The 25585-nt window shown below is 32.9% G+C and overlaps 1 protein-coding gene across 1 annotated transcript in view; it reads right to left on the bottom strand.

Moving 5' to 3' along the window:
- The window catches only part of LOC127701469 (hemicentin-1-like), a 105253-nt gene extending 99808 nt beyond the window's left edge, over window positions 1–5445 (bottom strand). The window contains exon 1 of the mRNA XM_052205336.1: window positions 5316–5445. The gene's annotated coding sequence lies outside the window, so the exon portion shown is untranslated. The remainder of the gene's footprint in view (window positions 1–5315) is intronic.
- Window positions 5446–25585: the final 20140 nt, after the last annotated feature.

Genomic DNA, 25585 nt, shown 5'->3' with positions numbered 1-25585 from the left:
TAAAACTAATGGGTCTTTTAGATGGTAGAAATTAATTTACATGGGATAATCGGACATGTTGTATAAGATAAATATGAAATATGACCATAAGATTCCTTAAATGACATTCATCAATAAAATAATGAAGTCACTTTAACTTTCTCTCATATGATATCATCTCAGCACACACCAATGCATGTAAAACTCTATAAACGACGTTTATGTGTTAACCTCCAGTTAGTACGAAATGTAATCGTAAACTGCCATCAATGTTAACATTTTAATAGCCTAACAAATGGGATTATAAGTGTAGGTATTTTCACCTGAAGGAAAATATAAAGACTCCGTACAGTAGCAAATATAGATGAAAGTACGCCTACAAATACATACACACAATGAAGCAGTTCATTATCAACGTGAGTGTCCATTAGTCATATAAGACAGGGCGGGGTTGTTGGTTATTTTTTTTTAACTTTAATGAATGATCGATAAATTTAGATTTATTGACTTTTTGAAGTATGAGTGAATAGTTGTTATATAATTTATTTTAGTAAGGAAAATGTACCAAAAAAGACATGGCTGGCTTCTGAATTTCATGCTTTCAATCTGTATGCCTAAATATTTCAAAGAGAACAACATTGCAAGTGATGCCTATCTTTATGTACAGTTTCATTGACTAATTGTGTCCCATTTGTGTTCAACTTTTATGTACAAGTTTTAGCTTTTAGCGGAGTTCGAGTTTTTTTTTTTATCTTTTTGTAATTTTTAGTTGACTGCAGTTTGTCTTTTATTCACATTTTTTGTTGTTTACCTTCTTCCACTTATCATATGGTTGTTGGATTTTTCTGCGTCCAACTGAAAATACTAATACCATGTACCTTAACCTCAAACATATGTATTGCCAATAGAAAAGAAAGGACAATGGATGAGAAATGATTTAAAAAAAAAAATATGAGGCATTAATAAGCAATATAATACAGAGGATACTTGACATAGAAATGTATGAACACTTTAAACAAAATTGGTATCACATAGCACAACACGACAGTATGTAATTTTGTACTCTTAATACGTACAATTGAGGTCCAAAAAATTATACTATTGATTTATTGTTGTCTGTTTAACGTGCGTATCCAGGAAGAGAACAGCTGATTGATTATTGTTTGTTTAAGGGTCAGTGTAAATATTAGATGCATATTCGGGATAAGAATAGAAATATCGGATTTAACTTTCTCATTCCGACTGACATTGTGGCTACGTATTTATACATCCCGCACAGTTACACAGAACCCAAATAAGCGTGGTTTTTTAAAACAGCCGGATAGAAGTCAAGGTGACCATATTTCTTTACCCCAGTCAATGGATGGATATTGTCAGTGTTTTATTATACATTGAGATAGTCGAAAGTTTAAATGAGTTTAATTTTCTTTTAAGTATGACGCGACTACATAAGACAAAGTTGGAAGCGGTTATATTTGCAATATTCACACTCTTAGAATTCTGTGAAATTGCACCGAAGAAAAACCACCTTTTAACCTACTACAACTGTGTGAATCATAGTCCTAGATCAAATTGTAAAGAGAAAAAACAACAGAAGCTTACTTTTTAGCCTCAACAATGAGCTATCCCATCGTATCGTTATGTATATCTCTTATATATGAGCCACCATAAGTAAGGCGCCGAGGGTCCCAAACGTCGAGTTCGAAACTACGTAGTGAAATTTTTAAACGTCAAAACTAAAAAAAGAGTATGCAGCAAGATAACCTGGCAACTGAACGTCAGTTTCCTTTTTATACATGTATAATTAAACGCATGGAGTGTTGTTTGTTTTTCTTCAACTTATGGTTTTTGATTGCCCCCTTGGTATTTTCTCCACATTTTATAGTAAATAGTGGTTTTATTTTCATATCATAATTTTTCAGGTATATTTTGTATATATTTTACCTTTCGATCACGGGTATTGCCTATGAGAATCGATTTAATGAAATATGCATCAACTTATTTGATTAATTTCGATTTTTATCATGTTTACGGTTTCCATCAACACAAGACTTGAATGAGTGCTATAATTATAAATACATGTATATCGTAACCACTTGAAACAATGGTAATATTGGATACGTATAGATATTGATTAAGTAAACGTCTACAAGCAATAATATATCAAAGAGTTTTGTGTCTTCATGGACAATTTAACAATAGACACAAAGATATATATCACACAGTAAAAGTACATAAAAGTTCACTTTGAGTACGTTATTGATTAGATATAATAATGAAATGTTGTTGCATGCATATCCTATATTGGGACTTGTTGGGTGGCGATTATGTTTAAACGGGAGAAATCCGTTTGCGCCAAAAATGAGTCCTTTTGCGCCTCAAATCAGATACGCCAATGCACGTTTGCGCCACTGATTCTAAAAATTAGTATCGTTTGCGACAAAAAGAAAGTATACGATTACGCCAATTTATTTGAATAAAAAACAATTAATAACTTCACTTCTCCTTTTTAACCGGGTATGGGACCATCAGTTTACCTCGGCGATGTTAAGGTGATTGATTTGGTGCTACTTACATGATTTATTAAAACCTTTTTATAAAATTTTCCGTTGATAAATTTAGAAATTATTAAGAAGGTAATTGGTTCCAACTCCATCAGGAAAAGTTGACCTTAGATTAATTTGTCTATTTTTAGATCCCTTTTGATCATATAGCTCTTCAATGATGCAGGCTTTATACATCTTTGGCATTCCGTCCTATTTATTCCATAAATCTTCTTTTTTTTTAGTAGCCACAATTTATAAGGGATAATTATGAACGGTAAATACATAAATGTATGTACAGGTAAATTGGCGCGATCGATACCCTTGAAAAATGATATTTTGCGCAAAGGATACATCTTGAAAATAGCAATTGGCACAAAAGGACTGCTGCCATTTTTGCATTGGACCATTTAAAACATTCGGACATTGTTGTATTGAGTGTAAAAAGGGGAGAATATACTAAATAGGTAATCCAAAAAGTAAACTAAAGACAAACAGAAAATACCATGGTAAAAAGCTAATCAAGCTAACACCAGTTCACAAAACTACACAAAAAATAATTTAAAAAATCGAGTACCCATCGTGTCAAATATTTCATGTCTGAACCAAACTGCTCTTTTAAATTTGTCTTCTTATAAGGGTATCGGATTTGAAACAAACAACAATCAATTAATCAAAGAGTCTCGGATATTGTTGTAACCAACCAAAATTACATGCATATCAATTGGTGTCATTTTATTGGTGATCCATACAATATCATCCATTGGGTAAAACAATCAACAAACAAACAATCAATTATTCCTTACTTGGAATAATTTATTTCTACATGTACTATTGATTTAATCAATATATTGGGCTTATTGGGGATCTGGATGTAATAGATAATGAGGACGGAGGTGGGGAATAAAGTAGGAGAAAAATGGACAAAAAATAAGGAACAGAGAAGAATGGGGTGATTAAATATAATGAACAATAAAAAGACAAAAATGTCCAAAAAATTAAAATACTGAAATGAAGACCCTCACAGAAACCCTTAACAATTATATATAGCCTAATTAGCTTTTACATGCAATTACCATTTTGACCAACATTTATATGATCTACGATGGTATATTTCGAAGCTTCAATGAAAACATTGTGAACAACAATCATGTTAGTAACTAAGTAATTCCTAGTTACCCATTACATGAAATAGACACTTTATAAATTTCGTTCGTCCGAGGCGCTTTCCTTGATTTTCAGGAACACTCTAACCGTGTAACTTTGCTGCAACGTTAGAAGTTGATGTGTAACTACGCTGCAACGTTAGAAGTTGATGTGTAACTACGCTGCAACGTTAGAAGTTGATGTATAACTACGCTGCAATGTTAGAAGTTGATATGTAACTACGCTGCGCACAACGTTAGAAGTTGTATTACCAAAATAGGACATAAATAGAATAGTCAAATCCATTAAACTTTTTAAGGTCAACTTTGACATGCGGTATTGGTACAAATGACCTAGAGACGTAACTTTAACTGTAATAAATATTCACTACAATGATGGCTCTAACCTGTTCATATTCTCTTTTTAACTCTCATGTTACAGTTAAATATACCAACGCAATTTTAAGTTTACAGGAAAATCTTATCGTTTTCTCTTATAAGTGTCTACATGACATTGTGTAGAAACTATCTATAGGACACTCGATAACACGTCAAGGTAATTGTTCAAACTGAATAATTTATTTGGTATAGAAAAGTTGCCTCTTATGGGAGCCTGTATTTGGATATTCATGCTATCCTAAAGATATTCTTAAAAATATATCAAGGCAAGTATTCAACCCGATTGCTTTATATAGTACAGACAAGTTACCCCTTTATAAGTACCCATATTTTAATATTCCAACTTCCAAATGATAATTACCTCCTATATAAGCACTAATATTTTAATATTCCATCTTCCGAAGGATATTTCATTAAGTTGAGGCATGTTTCTTTTTTTTTTTTTTTTTTTTTTAATTAATCAATTTTATTGCACCTTTGCTGTTAACAATTTACTCAATCTACAGCTTCAATTAAGTATCCCTTTAAATTAGTTATTGAATATCTAGGGAAAGATATTCAATAAAGTATATCTATAAAGTAAGTTATATTAATACAGATCAATACATTAGACTGAACAATTCTACATAATTTTTGTTTTTTTACCGGAATACGGTACGTTTCTTAACCTATACTGTATATGATTTTTTTATCAAAGCTTCACTGAACCGCGAAATTGATGATGTATTGATCTTTGATACTGATAGCATGACTCTTCAGTCGACAATAGAATTTTTAACTTAAAACTTTTTGTTTTGTTTACAACACTGAATTATATAAGAAGTCTTGGATGATGAGGTAAAAATGTTTTTTTTTTCACACATTATTTTTTAACAGTAAATGAGGCATGTTTCTTCAACCTTCTTGCTTTATATTGAATAGACGAATTACCTCTTATATACGTTCCAATATTTTAATATTGCAACTTCCGAAGGATGTTTTATTAAGTGAGGCAAGTTTTCAACTTTCTTGTTTGATATAGAAGAGACGAGTAACTTATTATATGAAGTGCCTATATTGAAATATCTCATCTTTCCGATGGATATTCTTCAAATAGCCTAGGCAACCGTTCAAACTGAATGATTGATATATCGTAGGCAAAATCTTTCAGTTGCATAATTACAATTAAATTTATGTTTTATGTTTAAAAAAACGAATCTTTTATGAATAGTTGCTAGGAGGAATAATTTAGTATCTACTACAAACCTACCTTTAATATACGTTTTCCCTGAGAGCATTTATTAACTCCTACTACCACGAAAAAAATGCACACTTGATTGCTTTTTGAAAATTGCTGTATGAACAAAAACATGAATCGATATAGGTGTGTTCAATAGAGTACAAATAAAGAACTAATTGTTTAGGCGTGGAAACGATCCAAAACATGGGACGATTGAGCCGTCGCTTAATCGCATGGAATCCTAACAGAAATATTTGCACTAATAAAACAGGTTTATTTGATTACATTCTTTTATAAATCATAAATGCACACACACATAATATAATAGAGACATTTAACCTATTGGTATGGATTGATCTGATAATCTGTTCGTTATAAACAGGTGCTTCAGTGACTAAGCTCCAGAGAGGCTTTAAATATGGTTAAATTGTATACTAACTATTAAGCAATATCAAAACAATAGCATGAAATTTGATACACCAATAGCTTTAATCCTATTACATACATTAAAGTTCAGTAAAAGTTTAAGGTAATTCTTATCCTTAAGAGAATTATATATTATTTATAAGGCCTGACTGTTATTATGGACCGAAATTGTTATTTATAAGTGTAGACTTTTTCCCTGCGTATTCTTAAGACAATACAAACGTCCTAACAATAACTATTCAGTTATATATCTTGCCCATAAATGATAAATCAAATATAAGAGCCAAATACAATGGCAGGGATAAACCTGCGCCCCTTTTTCAAACTTTCAGACTAAACTTTCTGCAAACTTTGATATGCATATATGCGAGTCCATTTCCTTTTTTATGAAAGCTATGAAGTACAACATGTTCACTGTCGGTTTTGTTTAAATCTATGGTACGAGATATTCGAATTATAAATTTAAACCACTTTTTACAGCAATGCAAGTCATGAATTGTTATGCATTTTACCTTATATCTAAATATTTACTGAAATTTCTTTTACCCGCACAACATCTGGACAAACAGCAAATTTCTAAGAATTACATTCATTGTTGTTATGTAAGATTGGTATATATTGCTTAAAGTAGCGTGCCGCCTTTCAATTATCTTGATGCAGGCCGTTTCAAATTTTAAAATAAATAAATTAGACAAAATATTGTACATTTCAAAAAGGATACATTTTAAGAAAAAAATATTTTACATATTTAATTCAATAATACACGTATGGTCACTAGTCTGCAGACAGAAATCGCGATATCAAAAACTGGTGTTAAAAGTTGATGAATTAGTTTGACCGTTAAAAAAAACGATTTTAATAAATCTTCACGTTGAATGATATTGCCAATATTTGTCTTATGAATATAAGAAGATGTGGTAGGATTTCCAATGAGACAACTCTCTACCAAAGACCAAATGACATAGAAGTTTACAACTATACGGCCTTCAACAATGAGCAAAACCCATATAGCACAGTCAGCTATAAAAAGCCCAGAAATGACAAATGTAAAACAATTCAAACGAGAAAACTAATGGCCTGATTTATGTACAAAACTATGAACGAAAAACAAATATGATATTCAGTCGGGGTTAGACTAGTTTGTTGGCGCCGAACCCTCCCATAACCTGGGACAGTGGTGTAACAGTACACCATAAGAACAATTTATAAAAATCAGTTGAAAAAGCTTTATTCGTCAAATCGATACAAAGCAGAAAAACACCTAACAAAAACACAGACCGGGCGTGGCAGGGTATTTATACATCCCTACAACAAAAAAGACACTAGATACAGATCTGAGAGTACTCGCAGTTACTTACAGCTAGTTCAAATCCAATAACAACTAATGAAAAGATCATGGATCTAAGACTAAAAAATCAATCAGTACACACTCAACATCCAATGGATTTAGTGTAGAGACGTCATTAACAGTCGGAGAAAAGCACGACCTTGTGCAATGCCAAAATACAGATATCGAACACCACCAGATTGGCAAAATCGTTGCTACAAGATGTTTTATTTGAAATTTGTCCGATAGTGTACATGATGCTGCTTCTACAATCACTGTTAATGAAATAGAGCGACATTATCCAACATTATTAATTTGAATAAAATCACAAACACACACCGGTAAATGTTTTCTTTTTCGTAATCAGCTGTAATTCATTTTCATCCCCTCCCCACCAGAAAAGTGATGTAACCGGCATACCCTTTCACTTATAGATACAGTGTTTACCAGAAGTCAAATAAAGGGTACTATATGAATATAAAAATCCGATGTAGTAGGATTGCCGGAGGACTAACTATCCGTAAAAAATGAAGACACAATAAACATCTACTGGTATGGTCAGAGCACCGTCTTACTGTCTATCAACAATGAGTAAAGACACAAAAAAAACTACAGTGCAACAATTCAATAATGTATGTTATCGTCACGATCAAACATCAGATAATGAAGAACCAACAATGCCATTGAAAAGGAACAAATATCAATACATGTACTAGTTATGAAAGAACAACACAGGAGGCTGTTTTTCTTGTGGTTCTTTATCTTGAATCCAACCAACAAGGGCAGTCTGATAATTAATTTACAACTAGAAATCTTGACTCAAGCCAAAATTGCAGAAGTTTATATATTATTCAAGCCTTTTCTTTTTTCCTTTAACTTATAGATCTACTGGTATACAAAATTGATATATTCCCTTATATTTTAGTTAAAGAAAGTAATTTTAGAACTTAATTGCCAAAACACTAGAATATATGAATCGAACTGGAAATAACAAGTAAAGATCATAGGAGTAGAATAGTGTGGTGGAACTAATGACATTTAATTCAACGATGTCATACACATTTTGAATTTCTCAGGCTTGAAATGGTAGCAAATGAGCGTGACACACCTAGATGAGATTTCAGCGACGCCAAGTCCCTCTATTATAACAACTGAAGTGGAAATATAAGCAAAAATGACATACAGATATGTTCAAATTGCATTTACTTCACCAGTTCTTTAAACATATTTGTTAAATACCAGTTGTCATAAAAGCTTTGATTATCATAAAATGCAGTGTTTTTGTTGACGTGTCAGCATTTAAGAAGAAAAAAATTACAGAAGACAAGAAAAAACTTGTTTGTTCAACCTACCGCAGTCAATTTAAAATAAATAGCGCGAAGGAAAAGAAATAAAACCGATACTTAACAGGTCATGCTTAAAAAATGTCAAATGGTCATTTTTTCAGCTATAGCAATGAAACTGATTAATTCATTTCGGCTTCTTTAATGTTCAATTGAAAACATTTCAAGCATATCAGGACTAGAATGAATTAGATTACTAGGCTAATAAGACGGTCCGGTAAAATGAATCGACCAGTATGGGTGGAGCAAAATTTAGATTTCTAATAGAACCAAATGTCATTTTAATGATGAAACTGAATTCTTCTCTTCGGAGGTGATGACAAAATCATGAATTGGTTCGTGAACATGGATATGGTTTAATTTGTCGTTACCACTATCCCGTCCTTTCCTTATAATTGACCGAATGCAACTCGATACCGGATTTTCACGTGTAATGAGCTACAGGCACTCTTTACCTCTCCAGAACATCTGATTTTAATCTCGGTTTTAGGTTTTGTTCGTGTTGCTCAATCTTCAGTTTTCTTTTCTCTTGATTATCTTTCCTCTCAAAACCTGACCATGACGTTGTCTTCCCTTGTTTGCATTGTCAGAAAATGCATACCCTTCCGGAGCACCTAGGTTTTTTTAACTACAGTTTTGTATTTTGTGGGTTTCTTTGTGTTCAATTTTTAGTTTTCTGTGTAATGTTTTGTTATTGTTATTGGAGGAAATCTTTGATGTAAAAAAACAATTACATACCAAAGAAAGAGTTGTTGAAAGGGAAGAGAAGGGTTTTCTGCAAAAATAGCACGCTTCCAACACGGGACATCATATTTAACCTCATATTCTGTTCGACTGAGGCAGTGTATTTATAAATCCCTCTTACACTGAATAATCCTCTTTATCACGGATCTTGCTGTTGAACAGGAGAGATTTAGTTGAACCTTTCTAATACCAAGCCATCTTTTGGGATTTCAACTGTATGTTACATGTATCATCGAATATAGATTAACGACTTGCTGAGTTAGACAATTTACATAACTGATATGATTCTGCATTATCGAAATAATATCTGCTCGGTCTGGAGTTGGATCAATTTTACAAGTGAATGAGTTCATTTCCGGCATATTTAGTCATTTAAAATTTTACTATCTATTAAAAGTGGCGCCGGATATAGCTAGAACAGAAATATTTCAAAGATAACTTAAAAAATATGCACTAATTTTTCAATTTCTGTAATTAAGATGAAAGATGGCTGGAAGATAATGGATGAAAATGGACAAAAAAAAAACACTTTTTCAGATCAAAACGTTATACAAAATTAATTGTTGGTAGTAAAGGAAGAGTTATTCCTAAAATATTAACAATTCTGTTGAAATATAAAAAGGGGACAGTTAAATGGATGCTAATTTCATATTAAAGTAAAAATTGATTTGCCATTAATTGTGTACGTTATATGTGATTTTACTCTTCTTGAAATAGAATATATATCCAAGCATGTAATAAAATAACATTCACTACTGATAATTCGCAATTGTAAAACGAACACTTGACTTGCGGCTAGAACTATAGCATGAGCTAATATACATGTTGATACTCCAAACAAGAGATGCGAAAGATACCAAAAGGGACATTTAAATTCATAAGTCGAAAATAAACTGACAACACCATGAAAAAAAATAAACAGCTGCGCCATGAGCGCATGATACGCCCGTCGCGTTTTCAAAAAATAAAGTTCAATAACTTCTCAATGTCATATCAGAAATTTATGGAAACAGAAGGGAGTTTATCTTAATAGATACAACCCAGTCACCAAAGTTTCATAAACACTGCTCAAAGTACCTTAAAGATGTTGTCCGAAAACTGGAAAATTACCCATTTTTTATGAATAAAATCCCATAACTTGGAAACGTAAAATCTAAAATTTATAAACATCGAAACAAAGCTTACGTCAATAGATATAAACAATTCACCAATGTTTCATGAAAACTGCTGAAAGCATTTTTGAGTTATTGTCCGAAAACTGGAAAATACCCCTTTTTTAATGAATAAAACCCCATTACTCGGAAATGTAAAATCTAAAATTTATAAAAATTGAAAGGAGGCTCATGTCAATAGATATCAACAATTCACCAAAGTTTCATGCAAATTGATTAAAGTGTTTTTGAGTTATTGTCCGACATGTTGACGACGAACGGACAAACGGACGGACGGACGAACGGACGGACGGACGAACGGACGGACGGACGAACGGACGGACGGACGGACGGACAACGTTATACCATAATACGTCCCGTAAACGGGTGTATAAAAACCGAAAAAGACGAAAAGACAAACAACAGTATTCAAAACACAACATAGAAAACTAAAGACTGAGCAACACGAATCCTAACAAAAACCAAGGTGATCACAGGTGCTCCGGAAGGGCAAGCAGATCCTCCTCCTCATGTGGCACCCGTCGTGTTGCTCATAAGTCTAATTCGGTAGGTCATATTCGGGGAAAAGAGGACGGGATTGTGGTCACAACAATTGAAACAACTTATCAAATTTTAAACAACTTACTGGTCATTCTGCTCCCCTTATATTTAAATATAAATCTTTGGCTTTTATCTTTTGAAATAATAGTGTTACTGATGAAGGTTAATCAGAAACCCATAGCGCATTCTGCATGTTTGACTTTGATACACAAACGTAAAAGAGAGGCGGAAGACACCGAAAGTATGTTTAAACTCATAAGTCGATGACAATCTGAAAACACTATTGTTAAATCAGAGAAAAAACAACAACAGACAAACAACAGTGTACAAAACATAACAAAGAAAACTAAAGACTGAGCAACGTGAACCCCACCAAAATTGGAGGTGATCTCAGATGCTACGGAAGTGTAAGCAGGTTCTTCTCCCCATGTGGCACCCGTCGTGTTGCTCATGTAAGTACAAACTCGGTGATAAGTCTAATTCAGTGATGTCAAATTCCAGGAAAAGAGGACTGATTGTGGTTACGACAATTGGAACAAACACGTGGTTATGATGGAGTTCGTAAAATTCGCTACTTAGCGTCCTTGTTAGCTGCAACCCTCAATCAAGGAAATCAAAATCCCGTCCTCTTTTCCTCGATTGTGAGATAAACGAATGATAAATTTCATCCAATGTGCACTTGCTATTTGGAACACGAAGGATGCCACATGTAAGCAGGATCTTCTAGCCATTCCTGTGCACCTGAAATCACCGTTGGTTTTTGGTTGAGTTTGTCTTTTCGACTTATAATTTTTTATCATCCCTTTTTGTGTTTTCTGCCTCCTGTTTGGTTTTAGAATCGAGATGATAATCCTAGGTGCAAATACGTTACGTCTTTTTAGAAATTGGAGTCATAAATGTGGTCCATTCTATTACATTCATTTCCAACTTGTTTAGATTCGAGTTTATTTTTAAAATGCATGTAGTATTACACATGGTTTAGACCTTATTGTTGTTCTTCGTGTAGTAAACTTTATATGTCTGTTTTTGTTATCTTTACAATTTGGTGCATGCAGTAACATTGGTACCGTTAATATATTGACAAATGTGCTTATGTCCGATTAACGTTTACAGAGGCGGATTTTGAGGGTTTTTCAGGGGGCCCGGGCCCCCCCTTTTGTGGCAAAAATTTGGTTGATTATATAGGGAATCACTGAAGCATGACTGGAGCGGGCCCCCTCTTAGGCAGTCAGTGGGCTCCCACTTATGAAAATTTCTGGATCCGCCACTGGTTTACCCAACAACTTATTTAGGGCTGCATGCATAGAAAGCGACACACCCTATAGCAACACATCTGGTGTCGAACCGTCTGGAGTACACGATTCCACCAATATTTAATATATCTTGTTTTGTATATCAAAAATAGATTTAAGAGTTTTTACCATCTGTACAATACTGTTGATTCTTACTTAATAAATTAATACATACAGATTGTAATTCATTTTCTCGACATTTAAAAGCATGATCTTTAGTGAAATTATTTTATGTCTGCAGATAAGGATAAAAATAATTGAATTTAAAATATGACAGTGGTTAAGTAGCAATATGAACTTTTAAATGTCATTAGTTTTACAACTTTACAATGGCATTGAATTTCAGTACAATAAGGTATCAGATAACTGATCCTTTCTCAGGGTCAAAATAGGATCTAAATAAAGACCGTCACACCTGGTTGCGATTTCGGCTTCTGAGGATTATATATTTGAAATAGCACTGAAGCGGAAATGACTTTAAATCGGAAAGAAATAAATCTCAAATTACTTCAGCTTTTCAGGTTATGAAAAACGGTCATATGTGCGTCTTTAATACTGTGCAGTTCATCGGAAAAAATAGCTATTTTGCGGAATTTTAAAATTTTGTCTTTAACTTGCAATATATTACTTTATGGAATGCCTCCATTTTAAATTAACCTATACTAAAAAAAACCACCTGGGTTTGTTTGTTCAACTGACTTCAGTCATTTTGATCTCTCCTGGACGAAAGGAAAATATCACATTTCAAATTTTATAAATGAGACTGTTATTTATGGACGGAAATAGCTTACTTACTGATATTCCTTCCGTAAAGGTCGCATATAATGACGGTAACCTCGACCTTGTGAAACAATAAATCTTTAAACCTTAGCAGAGAGGTGAAACCACCACGGTTTATTTCTATAGGATATTCCTGATGCTTACACACTTTTATAAACTCTTGTACATATACATGTGTAGTTATCAGCTGAGTCAATCTGAACTTTCTTTCTACAGTAATACATGTATATACATGCATATTAAGCACGCACAGTGAAGTACAAACAAAACAAAACAAAATGCAATGCCATGCCTAATCTTGATATAGAAAGACATGATATCAGAAAACCTGAATGATTTCTCGCAGGAACTGCAATTCGATGATGGTTATTCTGAACCAATTTTAACTAACTTATGAAGAAGGATCCTTAGCTATCTAAAAAAATGTAGTTGGTTTTTTTTCAATTCCAGTTAGTCAACAAACATGGCCGACATGGCTAACAATAGAACATAAGGGTAAAATGTATTAATTGTATTATACATGTATCTTGAAAACCATAGTAGACAGAGAAAATCTGACAGCCTGAGGGACAAAAATAATTGTTGACTAATTTTCGTGTTTTACCTATTATCTAGAAAAATATAGATATGTAGATAGTTTAAATAAAAACAAATCAGCTATAAAAGATTTACAAAAATACAAACATGCTCAAAACCATCGATGACTCCTTATAGGGATTGTTGTCCTTATGATTTTTGATCAATTTTAAGTGTTTGCCCATTATCTCGAAAACTATATACATGTATAGGTAGAAACTGTAAACAGCAAAAATGATCAGAAATACAAACGCTTCATCGATCAAAAATGCCAATATGGTGGAAAACATTGAATGACTCTTTGTATGAAATGTTACTCATAAATGAAAATTTTTGATCAATTTTCGAGTTATGAGATATTACAGAAACTAATATTGAAAAGTAGAAACTGTAAACAGCAAAAAAAATATCAGTTATACAAGAAAACAAATTTGACAGGTTAGCGATTCAGGCCTATAGGAGCTTCTTGTTTTTCTTTCTTATGTTATTCTTTGTTTACATGAATTTCTAAATAACTGAATATGAATAAAAGAAGATGTGTGTTGTATGTCAACGAGACGGCTGATAATCAATGATACAAATAATAAAAAGACATCTATATAGAGATCATTATAAAGTCTTTAACAAATAAATACGTATAGAATGGTTTCCACCAAATAAATACGTATAGAATGGTTTCCACCAAATGTTTCCACCAAATAAATACGTATAGAATGGTTTCCACCAAATAAATACGTATAGAATGGTTTCCACACTTTATTCCATTAAGATCATTATAAAGTGTTTAACTAATAAATACGTATAGAATGGTTTCCACACTTTATTCCATTAAGATCATTATAAAGTGCTAACAAATAAATACGTATGGAATGGTTTCCACCATATAATAACGTATAGAATGGTTTCCACACTTTATTCCATTAAGCTCTGAATCGCCAAGAGTCTAAACAAAATGAAAATGAATTGTACAGAAACTATCAAAAGATCCGTCATCAACACCAAATTCTCCAAAATAAAAAATGACAACTAAAAAAAAGGTCAAGATATGACATTAGACAACCTCTGACGAGGTTCCGGACATGGGATAGGCACATAAACATGTTACGAGGTTGAGAACCATTTCAGCACCATACCTCTTACCAAATGGAAGAAATCTGTTTGCGCCAAAAGCCACTAGTTTTCAAAATACTCTGTCATTTGTGCCAAAACTAAAGTTTACGATTCTGCCCATTCATTTTATTTAAAAAATAATGACTTCTCTTCTCCTTTATCCGGGATTGTAACGAGCAGTTTACACTGGTGCATTTCAAAAGTACGGAACAATTCATTCGGCTTAGATTATGTTTTGTGCTCTGATTTTTGTTGGATTGTCTCGTGCATATGTGATAGAAACCCACTTGAAACTGTGATGCCCTTATCATCTGCATGAAAGGTAGCACTGCAGTCTATTGTAGTGCAACGCCATCTTATTTCTCCACTCTTCCATATGAAAGGCTGGCACAACTTATGACCATCTATGGTTACAACTATACGTGTTAAAGCCAAACGAGAACGCATTGTGTTGCCCGATACTGCACAACGTTTTCGCGTGGAACCATTTACATTTAATTAAAATTTGGTTCCTTGCTTGGAAGTAGAACACCTGGCTTCGCGAATTCCCTCTATTCTATTTTACTTTCTTTACAGTTATATCTATGTTTGTTCCAGCACTGACTATTCTCAACTACTTTTGTTTTTCTTCCAATGAATTTTGTTCATCATTTTTGTTCAGCGTATAGTCCGTGCACATGTACACATTATACTTAAACTAGACTCATCATCGGGTTTGTACTAACATGAGCAACACAACAGGTGCCACATGTGGAGCAGGATCTGACTACCCTACCGGAGCACCTGAAATCGCCCCCGGTTTTTGGTGGGGTTTGTGTTGCTCATTCTTTAGTTTTATATGTTGTGTTTTGTGTACTGTTGTTTGTCTGTTTTTCTTTTTAGCCATGGTTTTGTCAGTTTATTTTTTCGACTTGTGAGTTTGAATGTCCCTTTGGTATCCTTCGCCTCTCTTTTAGTTAGTGCAATAATTTATAAATTTATTTCCTATGCAGTTGAATATCTCCTGCTTTTCTTTCATTGCTAAGCAACAATAGTCCCACTTATTCCATAAAGTATTATTTTTAAGGATCAACCATTAATTAAGTATTTGTTTGTACAATAAATATGTGTACAGGTAAATTAGCCCAAGTGAATTCTTTATTGTCACTGGCCCAATTGCATGATACCTTTAAATTTTTTGGGAAATAATATTTGGCGCTATGATACATCTTTAAATTAGAAAACATAATATTTGGCGCTATGATACATCTTTAAATTAGAAAACATAATATTTGGCGCTATGATACATCTTTAAACTAGAAACTGGCGCAAAAAGACCACAGCCAACTAATTTCGATAATATTCCACCAAAAAATTCGTCCTTGGCTCTGGTCGTTTTTGGAACCGAATAACCTAGTAAACCCAGAAAAACGCAGAAAAGTCAGTTTTTTTTTTTATTATATGCGACTTTGATAACAATCCATGTGGAATCAAGATCATTTGATTTTTATACGTATTTTGGTATACCATTATCTGTCTGTTCGAGCATGTCTAGCAATAACTCAAGTACACTCTAAAACCGAATCTTGACTCCAAAATGTTCATGTTATGTAAGGTTTCATGAAGACTAGCTATTTTTTTATTAGATCAGCCGTTCAATTGTTCAATCGTAATAAAATTAAAACAAGTTGTCATGTTTTCATGTTACTCCAATATGCTTTCACAGATCGTGATGCATTTTTACACATTAAGTTGAATGTTTCGACAATTAATGTCTCATTTGTGATGCTCAGGGTCAAAATATTTTAAAGTCCGGAATGTAATTACCACGTTGAAGAGCTGATAAAAAGAATTAAGGACCAACAGTAAGATGAGAAGTGAACTCATATTTAAATTAGTTTTCTAAATCTAGAAACAAACTGACCCAACAGGTTATTCGGTCCATGATTGCCAGTAATTTGACAAATACAGATAATTATTATTCTTTCAATTGATGGAAAACAAAATACATCTTTGTTATCGTCAGAATTATGCATCATCTGTTTTCAAGTACTTTAAAGCAAAGAAGATATAAGACGGCGATAGCAAATTTTATATTGTAGAGGTATAGACAAAGCTGCACCCGAACAAAAAAATAAAAGAAGAAAACACGACAGACTTACAAGTGTTATAAATCATAAATCCTATGCAATGTGACACGAATAACTGCATGAGAGCACTTTTAAAATTCTTTTTAAAATCTATTTAATCCATGTTAGTAGAACACAAAAAATCTTATTATATTGAAGTTGCATATACATTTTTGTCGTTAAAAGTCTATTATACTTTCATTACATCGCGTTAACATGTCTCATATGGCTGTCAAACCAATAACGACACACATCTATCCATCTTGGAGAACAATAGTAGCTTATGTACGCATTTGATATTTTGGTGACAGATAAATCTCCTTTTACTAAAGATGTGATCATTACACAATAAGAATAGATTTAACCTTGATTGTAAACATCCGTTGACATCATACATATGAGCCTAGGTTCTATAAATTTTTATGAAATTCGTCATTTGGTCTCTGGTGGAGAGTTGTCTCATTTCCAATCATACCATAGCTTCTTATTCTTAAATTCAAATTACAGCGTGGTATGTATTATAGATAAAATACCACCAACCAATAGTGTTTAAGAAAATTGTAAAACAATACTAAATAACTGTACTTCAGTAAAACAAAAAACAATTATTCCGATTACAAAAAAAGTAACAGGGTGTGATGATTATGTCAGTATATATAACAAATACCCAGTGAAGACCATTGAAATGCAAGTTAAAAAAATATGTAGAGATCACAATTTTGTCTTAGAAATCTACAGAACATTGATTGTGTTGTGAGAAGGGCATTTGACACTGTTAGAAACTTGACTGAGAACATTGCTGCTATATGATCTGCACAAAAACTTATAAAAAAACTTGATAGGTGAATGCTCGCGAAATTATCAAGAAATAGCATCATCAACTTACAAGTTACAGAGTTAAAGGTCAGCCTGTATGTAGCTGAAATATGCAAGTGTTTTTGGTTTTTATTGTTTCACTTTTACAACATATGTTCTGAATAAGCAAAGAGGGAGGTTGTGTGCATGTAAAACTGTTTTAATCCAATTGCATTTTGTGCTTTTGTGCATGTGTACCAAGTCAGACTTTCTAGACCATGTGTTGTTCGTCGTAATTTTTTTTTGTTTTAAAATATACGAGATCACATCTCACAATGAATAAAACTAGTGTATGTTCACTTGCTGCTATTGAAACGGGGAGATACAGTAAACCAATAACTTTAGCAACAGAGACAAATTTGCGGAGACAAAGTAGAAGATGAAGTGCACTTCCTTTTATTGTGTCCCTTATATAAAAATCTTCAAGAGAGGCTTAGCATTTTCAAGAATTTGATTAATTTTAAAAGATGATGATATCAAATCAGTAATATATTTACTTAATCCAAATTATTTGGTTACTGCCAAACAAATATGTAATTATTTGAGTGCAGCTTTTGAAGTTCATAATAACACTTATTGTCAGTTGGTCTACCATGAGTTATGGAAGTACTATACAAAAAAATAGACATGTGGTAATAGCATATCATTAAATTTCATTTGCTATGCATTGTGTTATTTTCAAATTATTTGTCATGTTGTACATGCTATGTATGTTTTACACTTGGATTACGCATTGTCATATGTATTATATGTGCTTTATCCAATAAAATATTTGATTTGATTTGATTTGATTTGTTTTTGCACGTCTTTTATTCTCTCTGAAGAGTCAATGGTTGGTGTTGTCTGTTGAACTGTTCAACATTTTGGTTATTTCTGTTCCCTGTTATGTTCTTTTAAAGTTAGAAAACAGATTAACGAAAGTTTACTTTTAAATTGGAAATAATTTCATAATTTTAGTTAACCTGTTTAACTAAAACTATAAAAACTAACCAAAGAATGGTCGTAACTATGTTCGTGACATATAGTTGATTGTTATCGATATGTTTTGGTAAAAAGATCGCAGGTATTGGGACAAAAATGTGTCATTTTACATAGTTTTTAGAGCATTAATTAGATAGAGTGTCAGCAAGTTGGTCTTGTTCTCAAACAAAGAGTTAATGTAATAGAAATTGTAACACTGGGCTTGTGACATTCTCTGTATACACAATTTTAAAATACCGAAAACAGTTTGTTGAACGACGTGCGCATTTCGAAAAGAGGTAGGGCCAATTTCACCTGAATTTATTTCACGATTTGTTCATTTTCAGATAAATCTATCAGTCTTTACTTAAATTCATAGTATCACAGCCATATGTGAGCATTACAAGGTTTCAAGAATATTATGGCTTATTTCCTAACAAGTAACAAACTAATAAACGCCTGAAGATAGCTCAAGCACAATATTAAGAGATTTTTCGCAAATTCTGAGTATTTATCCCAAACATGTGTACTATAAAATTCGATTGGAAGTAAAATGTATTGTTCTTCTGGTACAGATTGATTTATTTTGATAAGCGACGTCCTTGAAAAAAGCATGTAAAATTTGCAATGAATAACATTTTTATTTTATGGAAATGTGTCTAATTATGAAACATTATTTTAAGTGTATGCTTAAGCCTCTTTAACGCTTTACATTTTAAATTCCCAGTAGGATTTAATAACTTTAAGATTTTTGCCCTGTGAGTGAAACAAATACATGGGAACTTGACTAGAAACCTTGCCTTTTTAGTTTTTATCAATCAGTCGTGATCGAAACCAAATACAGTAAATTTTTAAAGTATTAAACTTTAAAGTAACAACAAAAACCCTTTATCGTATTATCTAAAAAAAAAAAAACCAAAGGCTTCAACACTTGTATACTTCATTTAATAAAGACAACTGAAGCAGGAAACTTTATTATATGAACCTAAATCAACTTAACCTAATTCACGCTTATCGTACAAATGTAGGCTATATGATGATATTGGTTCGTCTGTGAATTTCAAAGGGAATATGGCACAGTGATTAACCTTGATAGATATCATTTAGATATACATTGTATAGCCTTTTTTTGTAATATTATTTTTTTCTTATAAATAGTATCATTAGAGTTGTATAATGGGTACAGGAAATATGGGAAACAGGCCAATATAGATAAAAAAAAAGAAACGGTCATTTATTTAAGTGCATTAAGTTCAAAATCAGGAACACATTTTTAAAGTGGGTGTCAAAACCATTAATGCATTTAACTTTTATGAAAAGTTTCTTTTACAAGTTAGCCTTGACCACTCACTGAACCATGAAAGTGACCAAATATTCGTTGAGGTAAATTAGAAGCAGGACATTACTATGAGTGACCTTCAAAAGCATTGTTGGTCATTGTTGTTGTCCTATGAAAACTAATGGCATTAGGTCTGAGCTGTTTAAGCCTGTGTACTCCCAAACATATATGTCTTGTCGTTCTACTAAATTTAAATACTAGGTTTGTTTCAAAGTGCCGAACGCGTAAACTTTGTGAACACCTTGTTATGGAATAGAACAAATTTAAGTGCCTTTGTAATATTGATTCCAAATGGAAGAAATATTCTGGAATAGTATATCTTCGCTGGAAGAAATATCACAGCGTTTGTTTCTGGCGGAATAAAGGGGAATAAAGTCATTATATATGCACTAGGTAAACATGGTAAAGCTATAAATGTATTAATCTTTTAGGAAATCAACACTGCAAGTAGGTCATATAACTATAGGTTCAACAATAAACATGAATAACAAGAATTATTCGTGCAGAGAAAGCATATATTCATTTTTCTAAATAATTAAATGTTCTATTGCGATACAATCTAGAATGACCTTTGGTAGGCAAATTCGCACATATAATGTTTTTTTTTACTATCTTTCGTCGGTATGTCACCTGGATGATGAGTTTGAGAATTTACATTTATTCCGATTTTATGTAATGAAGAATGTTACTCAAGGATAATCATCGTTTGATTTTATATCAGAGGTTACATAACCAAGTACAACTTTATTTTGATATTTTATTACTTAATAAAATCATAAGTCATGAAACCACGAAGATTATTTTGTGTTCACTGCATCTGGGTGCATGAGCGCACCAGCAGCAATTTCTACAAAACAGATTAACATGCAGCCTTTTAATTGGATGTACAGGTGTTTCTTGAAGGATATGGCCAGTTGCCATATGACGGCGACCCATATTTCACGTCAGATTGAAACCTAGTTGCCTACAATCATATAACTTAGGGTAGGTATGCAACTTAGTTAGTAATTAATCAACCATTTTAGCGAGAACAGCCGCCTTCTCCAAAAATTTTTTTTACGTTTTATTGACTTCTATTAAGAATCAAGTCCACGTTCAAATCTTAGATACGTAGTGCCCTACACACATACAACATTGTGTAGAAATGGATCATAGGTAGTGTAGTATGTTGCCTGGATGAAAGAAAATCGTCTCCACATTGCACATGTATTCCTATTCAATTTAACATAGCTGATGAAAGACTGAGCCGCTTTTCAATAAAATGGTAAAACAATCTTATCCAGTGTACTGACAAAATCTTTTTTTCCACATAATTTAAGTTGGAAATATCATGGGATGATTTAATAGGAAAAAGTCCATCTAGTTAATCTATGGCCATGTATTTTTATAGTTTTTAATGTTCAACTGATATTCCATTTCACAAAACAGATGCTTCCTTAACCGGATATCAACCAAGTTAGACTCATGCCTGAAATAATCTTTTTTTTTAAATTATTTACTAGTTATTTAAAACCCCTAGGTATGAATCGTTGATGGTCCAGGTGGGTATTGTATGATATAAATATCTTAGACATTTTGTAAATTATCAGCTTATAAGTTGTATCACATAACTCTAGCATTGGGGCTATATTGAATTCACGTAGTCCGTCCGTCCGTCTGTTTAAACGTCCGTTCGTCCCAACAAAAATTCCGTCACACTTTTCCCAGATATTATAAACAGAATGATTTGACAGTGATGAGTTGAACGAGTGAGCGCTTTTCAATTCAATTAGACATATTCTTACTGTTGCTTAGCATAACAACGCGTGCAATATTGTTGTAAATGTACCAGAATCAATACTAAACCCCTACTCTTGGAGTGGACTCTTAGTCTATATTGAAATCACCTGGTCCGTCCGTCCATTTATTCAACAAATTTTTTCGTCACACTTTTTTGAAGTATACAACAGAACGAATTCATATTTGCTCAGCAGCTTGACAGTAATGGGTTGTAATGTGTGACCACTTTTCTGACCTGTAAGACATATGTCACCCTACTTGCTGTTAGTTGATATTCTGAATTTTCTATCTGTCCTCGCACATTAAACAGAATGACTTCATATTTGGTCAGCACCTCAACATTGTGACGTGTGTGCGCTTTTCGGATCTATCAGACATACATGTCCTGTTTTCCGATAATTTGAATTACGAGTGGGGATTATGCTTAATACGACAAGGCTTGGATTCCTGTGGCAACTACCTCAGGCAACTGTGACCTTGGACAGTTTTGGCTCGTTTGATTTTGATGCTTTAAAAAGTTTTATGTACATGTATCTGTATTCTCAAGTTTGGTCATCTGTATGCCCCACAAGAGCCCTGAATTGGAAACTGTATATGTGTATGTAATTGCAAAAATTCCCTATTAAATGTAGTTGAGATATATTGGGGCGCCCAATGAAAAAAAATACGACGTGAGGTATGCGTACAAAAGGAAAAGACATTTTGAGGTCAACATACGATAATCAACAATAGATATATGTCTCTACCATACGACCAAGCGTCTATCTAGTAGTAGTTCTTACATCAGCAGAAACTACGAATATCTGCCGTCAACACCATATTCTTAAATGGACACAAAATCAAAATACAGAACTAAATACAATCACTGATAATGTGATTGACTTGGGACAGGTACATTAAACTATGGCCGAGTAAACCAGTTTTTTAGTACTCTGCCATCCTCCTCTTTTGTTTCTATCAGTTGAAAAACAAAACGTATGTACATGTACAGAACGTACAGTAAACTTCAGGAGAGAAAAGACACTAGAAGCATGTGTTTTGTGTTTCACTACAACATCCGCTAATATTGATACAATTAAAACTCACCATAATGCAGTTGATATATTTTGCCAATTTTTCTTTGATACATTTATGTAATATATGCAAAATGGATTTCAAAATATTTTGATGAAACAACCATTTATAAAGTCCGAACGGTGACCTATAGTTGCTTAAATCAACGTCATTTGGACACTGTTTGATAGTTTTCTAATTGGCATCATACCACATCTCCTTATTTCATATAATTATTTCCACTTGTTTATCTCATTATTCACCTCCCTACTTTAAGTTACAACAATATCGAGATTTTCATAACTTCTGACGTCTTTTCACCCAAGGGTGACTAAGGAATAGAAATATGGTCACTGCAGGTCTTCTTCCGACCGGCAGTAAAACCCTTGCCAAAGTAGAGCGTCCGTTTGGCTGTACGGAATGTACAAGTACGTAGTCACGTCCGGTCAAAAAGGGGACGTTAAATCCGATGCCTCGTGTAGAGAGTGAACCACGCTCTCTGCACTTTAAGAACCTTCTAATAACTCTTGAAGGGGCTCGTAGGTGTCCTGTTGTAAGGCAAAATGTCTGCCCTCATTTTCCAGTGGCAGTAGAAGAAGGAGAAGAAGATGTTTTATTTCCATTAAATGAGCTCAGAATTCAATCAGTAAAATTTCAGATGATAAAGGAGATAAATGCATTATTTTTTCGATTTTCAGTGACAGTCCAATGAGCCAAAGTTGTATGTAAAACTTTACCAAAATCTGTGATATTGCCCAATTACTGTAACTTGACCTTAAGCCAATTGCAACTGATTTTTGCAGTTTGTTCCTTTGTTGTGCGGTTACACTACTGTCCTAGTTTAGGGTGATGGTTGAAGGCTCACAAACATTTTTAACCCCGCCACATTCTTTATGTGTCTGTCCCAAGTCAGGAGCCTGTAGTTCAGAGGTTGTCGTTGGTTCATACCTGTCATATTTGTTTTTCGTACATTGTTTTGTGACAAAGGCCGTTAGTATTCTCGTTTGAATTGTTTCACATTTTTTCATGCCGGGGCCTTTTATAGCCGACTATAAGGTATGGGTTTATTTCATTGTTGAAGGTCGTATTGTGGCCTATAAATGCTTACTATACCACTTCATTTTAACTCTGATGGATGACAATCATACCACATCTCCTCATTTTTATAAAAATTCAGAAAAAAATGTTTTCTTCATGACATACATAACATTTTATAACTAATTTTTTATTGAAACCACGTGGACAGAGTGATCAAACAGGTGGAAATTTTCTTTCAAAGTTAAAGAATACAGATATTATAAATGCTTCAATTTCTGGAATGTTCATTTTACTTGTGACTACTGTTAAAGAACGTTTGAAATGGTCTTTAAATAACTTACATACTTTTTATCTTTATTATCAAGAAGATTTATCATTTGAAATATAAAACCATAATTGTTAGATGGTACATAATAAAATATAAATGATAAAAGACCCTTTTTCATAAAGAAATGTTAAGAAAATTAAAGTCCATATTTAAATACCGATTGTTGTAGTTACTATACAATAATTTTGTAATTACGGGTCAATTTCATCAAAATTAGACAACTGTTCAATAATTTTCTTTATATATGACCTTCAACTATTTGTAAGCTCCCACAGATATGCAAGCTTGTGTCTTTAAAAACGATAAAAGCTTCAACTAATGCCTTAAAAGTGCACATCCTTTATATTGAAAAGCGACAATCGAATATTTGAAAAGAATATCGAAACTCTTAAATAGACAAGAAGAAGAATGATTTTATGGTGGAAAAAATGTATTTATGTTGGGTATAATTGTCAGAGATTTTATCTATGCAACAGGCCACCTTCTCATCTTCAAGAGTTATTACAAATTATATATAGATTCTGTAGACCACAGAGAGTTACATTTCACAATGCATGACATCGCATTTACTTACCCCTTTCAGACCAACAGTGACATCGTATATTACACCCAGCATAGCCAAACGGACGCTTTAGCACGGGACTTACTGTCTTTCAACTCTTGGGGTTTACAAGTCACTGGTGTGTTTACTGACTCAGAGAAGGCACTTATTAACCTTAGGGCGAAGTTGGAATGATCTTGTCACTACTCATATCTATACTATGTTGTTTATTATTGGTGGAACGAACGATACCATAAATTAACACAATAAAAGTCTATTTAGAAAAAGGCACTTATTCCAATATATCTGTATCGCTTTGTTGATATTGAATTCGGGATCAAAGAACTTTGTCAACTGACAATGTTTCTCTTTCTCACACACTACTAGTAGTTGCTGTACTTATAAACTACTGGATTTGTCATTAATTTATTCTCATGAAATATTTGCAACTGGACATTACTTTGTAATAAATTTCAAAACAGTGCATTTGCTTGTTTGTGTACGGTAATAAAATAAGTATAGTTAGACACAAGTATAATGTCTGACTGTTCCAAATTTTTTATCTGTTTAATGTTCTATACACATGTTTGCATTACGCATGAAGTGCACTACCTTGCTATTTGATAACATCATTTTCTCTTGAGGTCATGTTCGATTATATTTCCAATTTGGTGAGAATTAGCTAGTACGGAGAGTTTTAAAAATATCGTCATACAATCAAATCAGAATGTACAGTGATTGTTACCTATAAAGTCGTTTAAGATCATATTACTGTTTAAAATTTTGATTAAATCTTTCTTCAAAAATATTTACTTAAAATGTATGCCTTATATAAATTCATTAACAACCTGACAAGAAGGAAATGAACTCCATTGTGTTATGTCTAGACGTACTATGCTTACCACAAATATAAAGCAACTCGTACTTTTAATATATTTCAAATTTTTCAAGGAGAAGCGTACTTCTTCGAACTTAATAAAGAACACTTG

Source organism: Mytilus californianus, unplaced genomic scaffold (genome assembly GCF_021869535.1).
Source record: "Mytilus californianus isolate M0D057914Y unplaced genomic scaffold, xbMytCali1.0.p SCAF_5, whole genome shotgun sequence".
NCBI lineage: Eukaryota > Metazoa > Mollusca > Bivalvia > Mytilida > Mytilidae > Mytilus > Mytilus californianus.
This window is presented reverse-complemented; position numbering and strand designations above follow the sequence as displayed.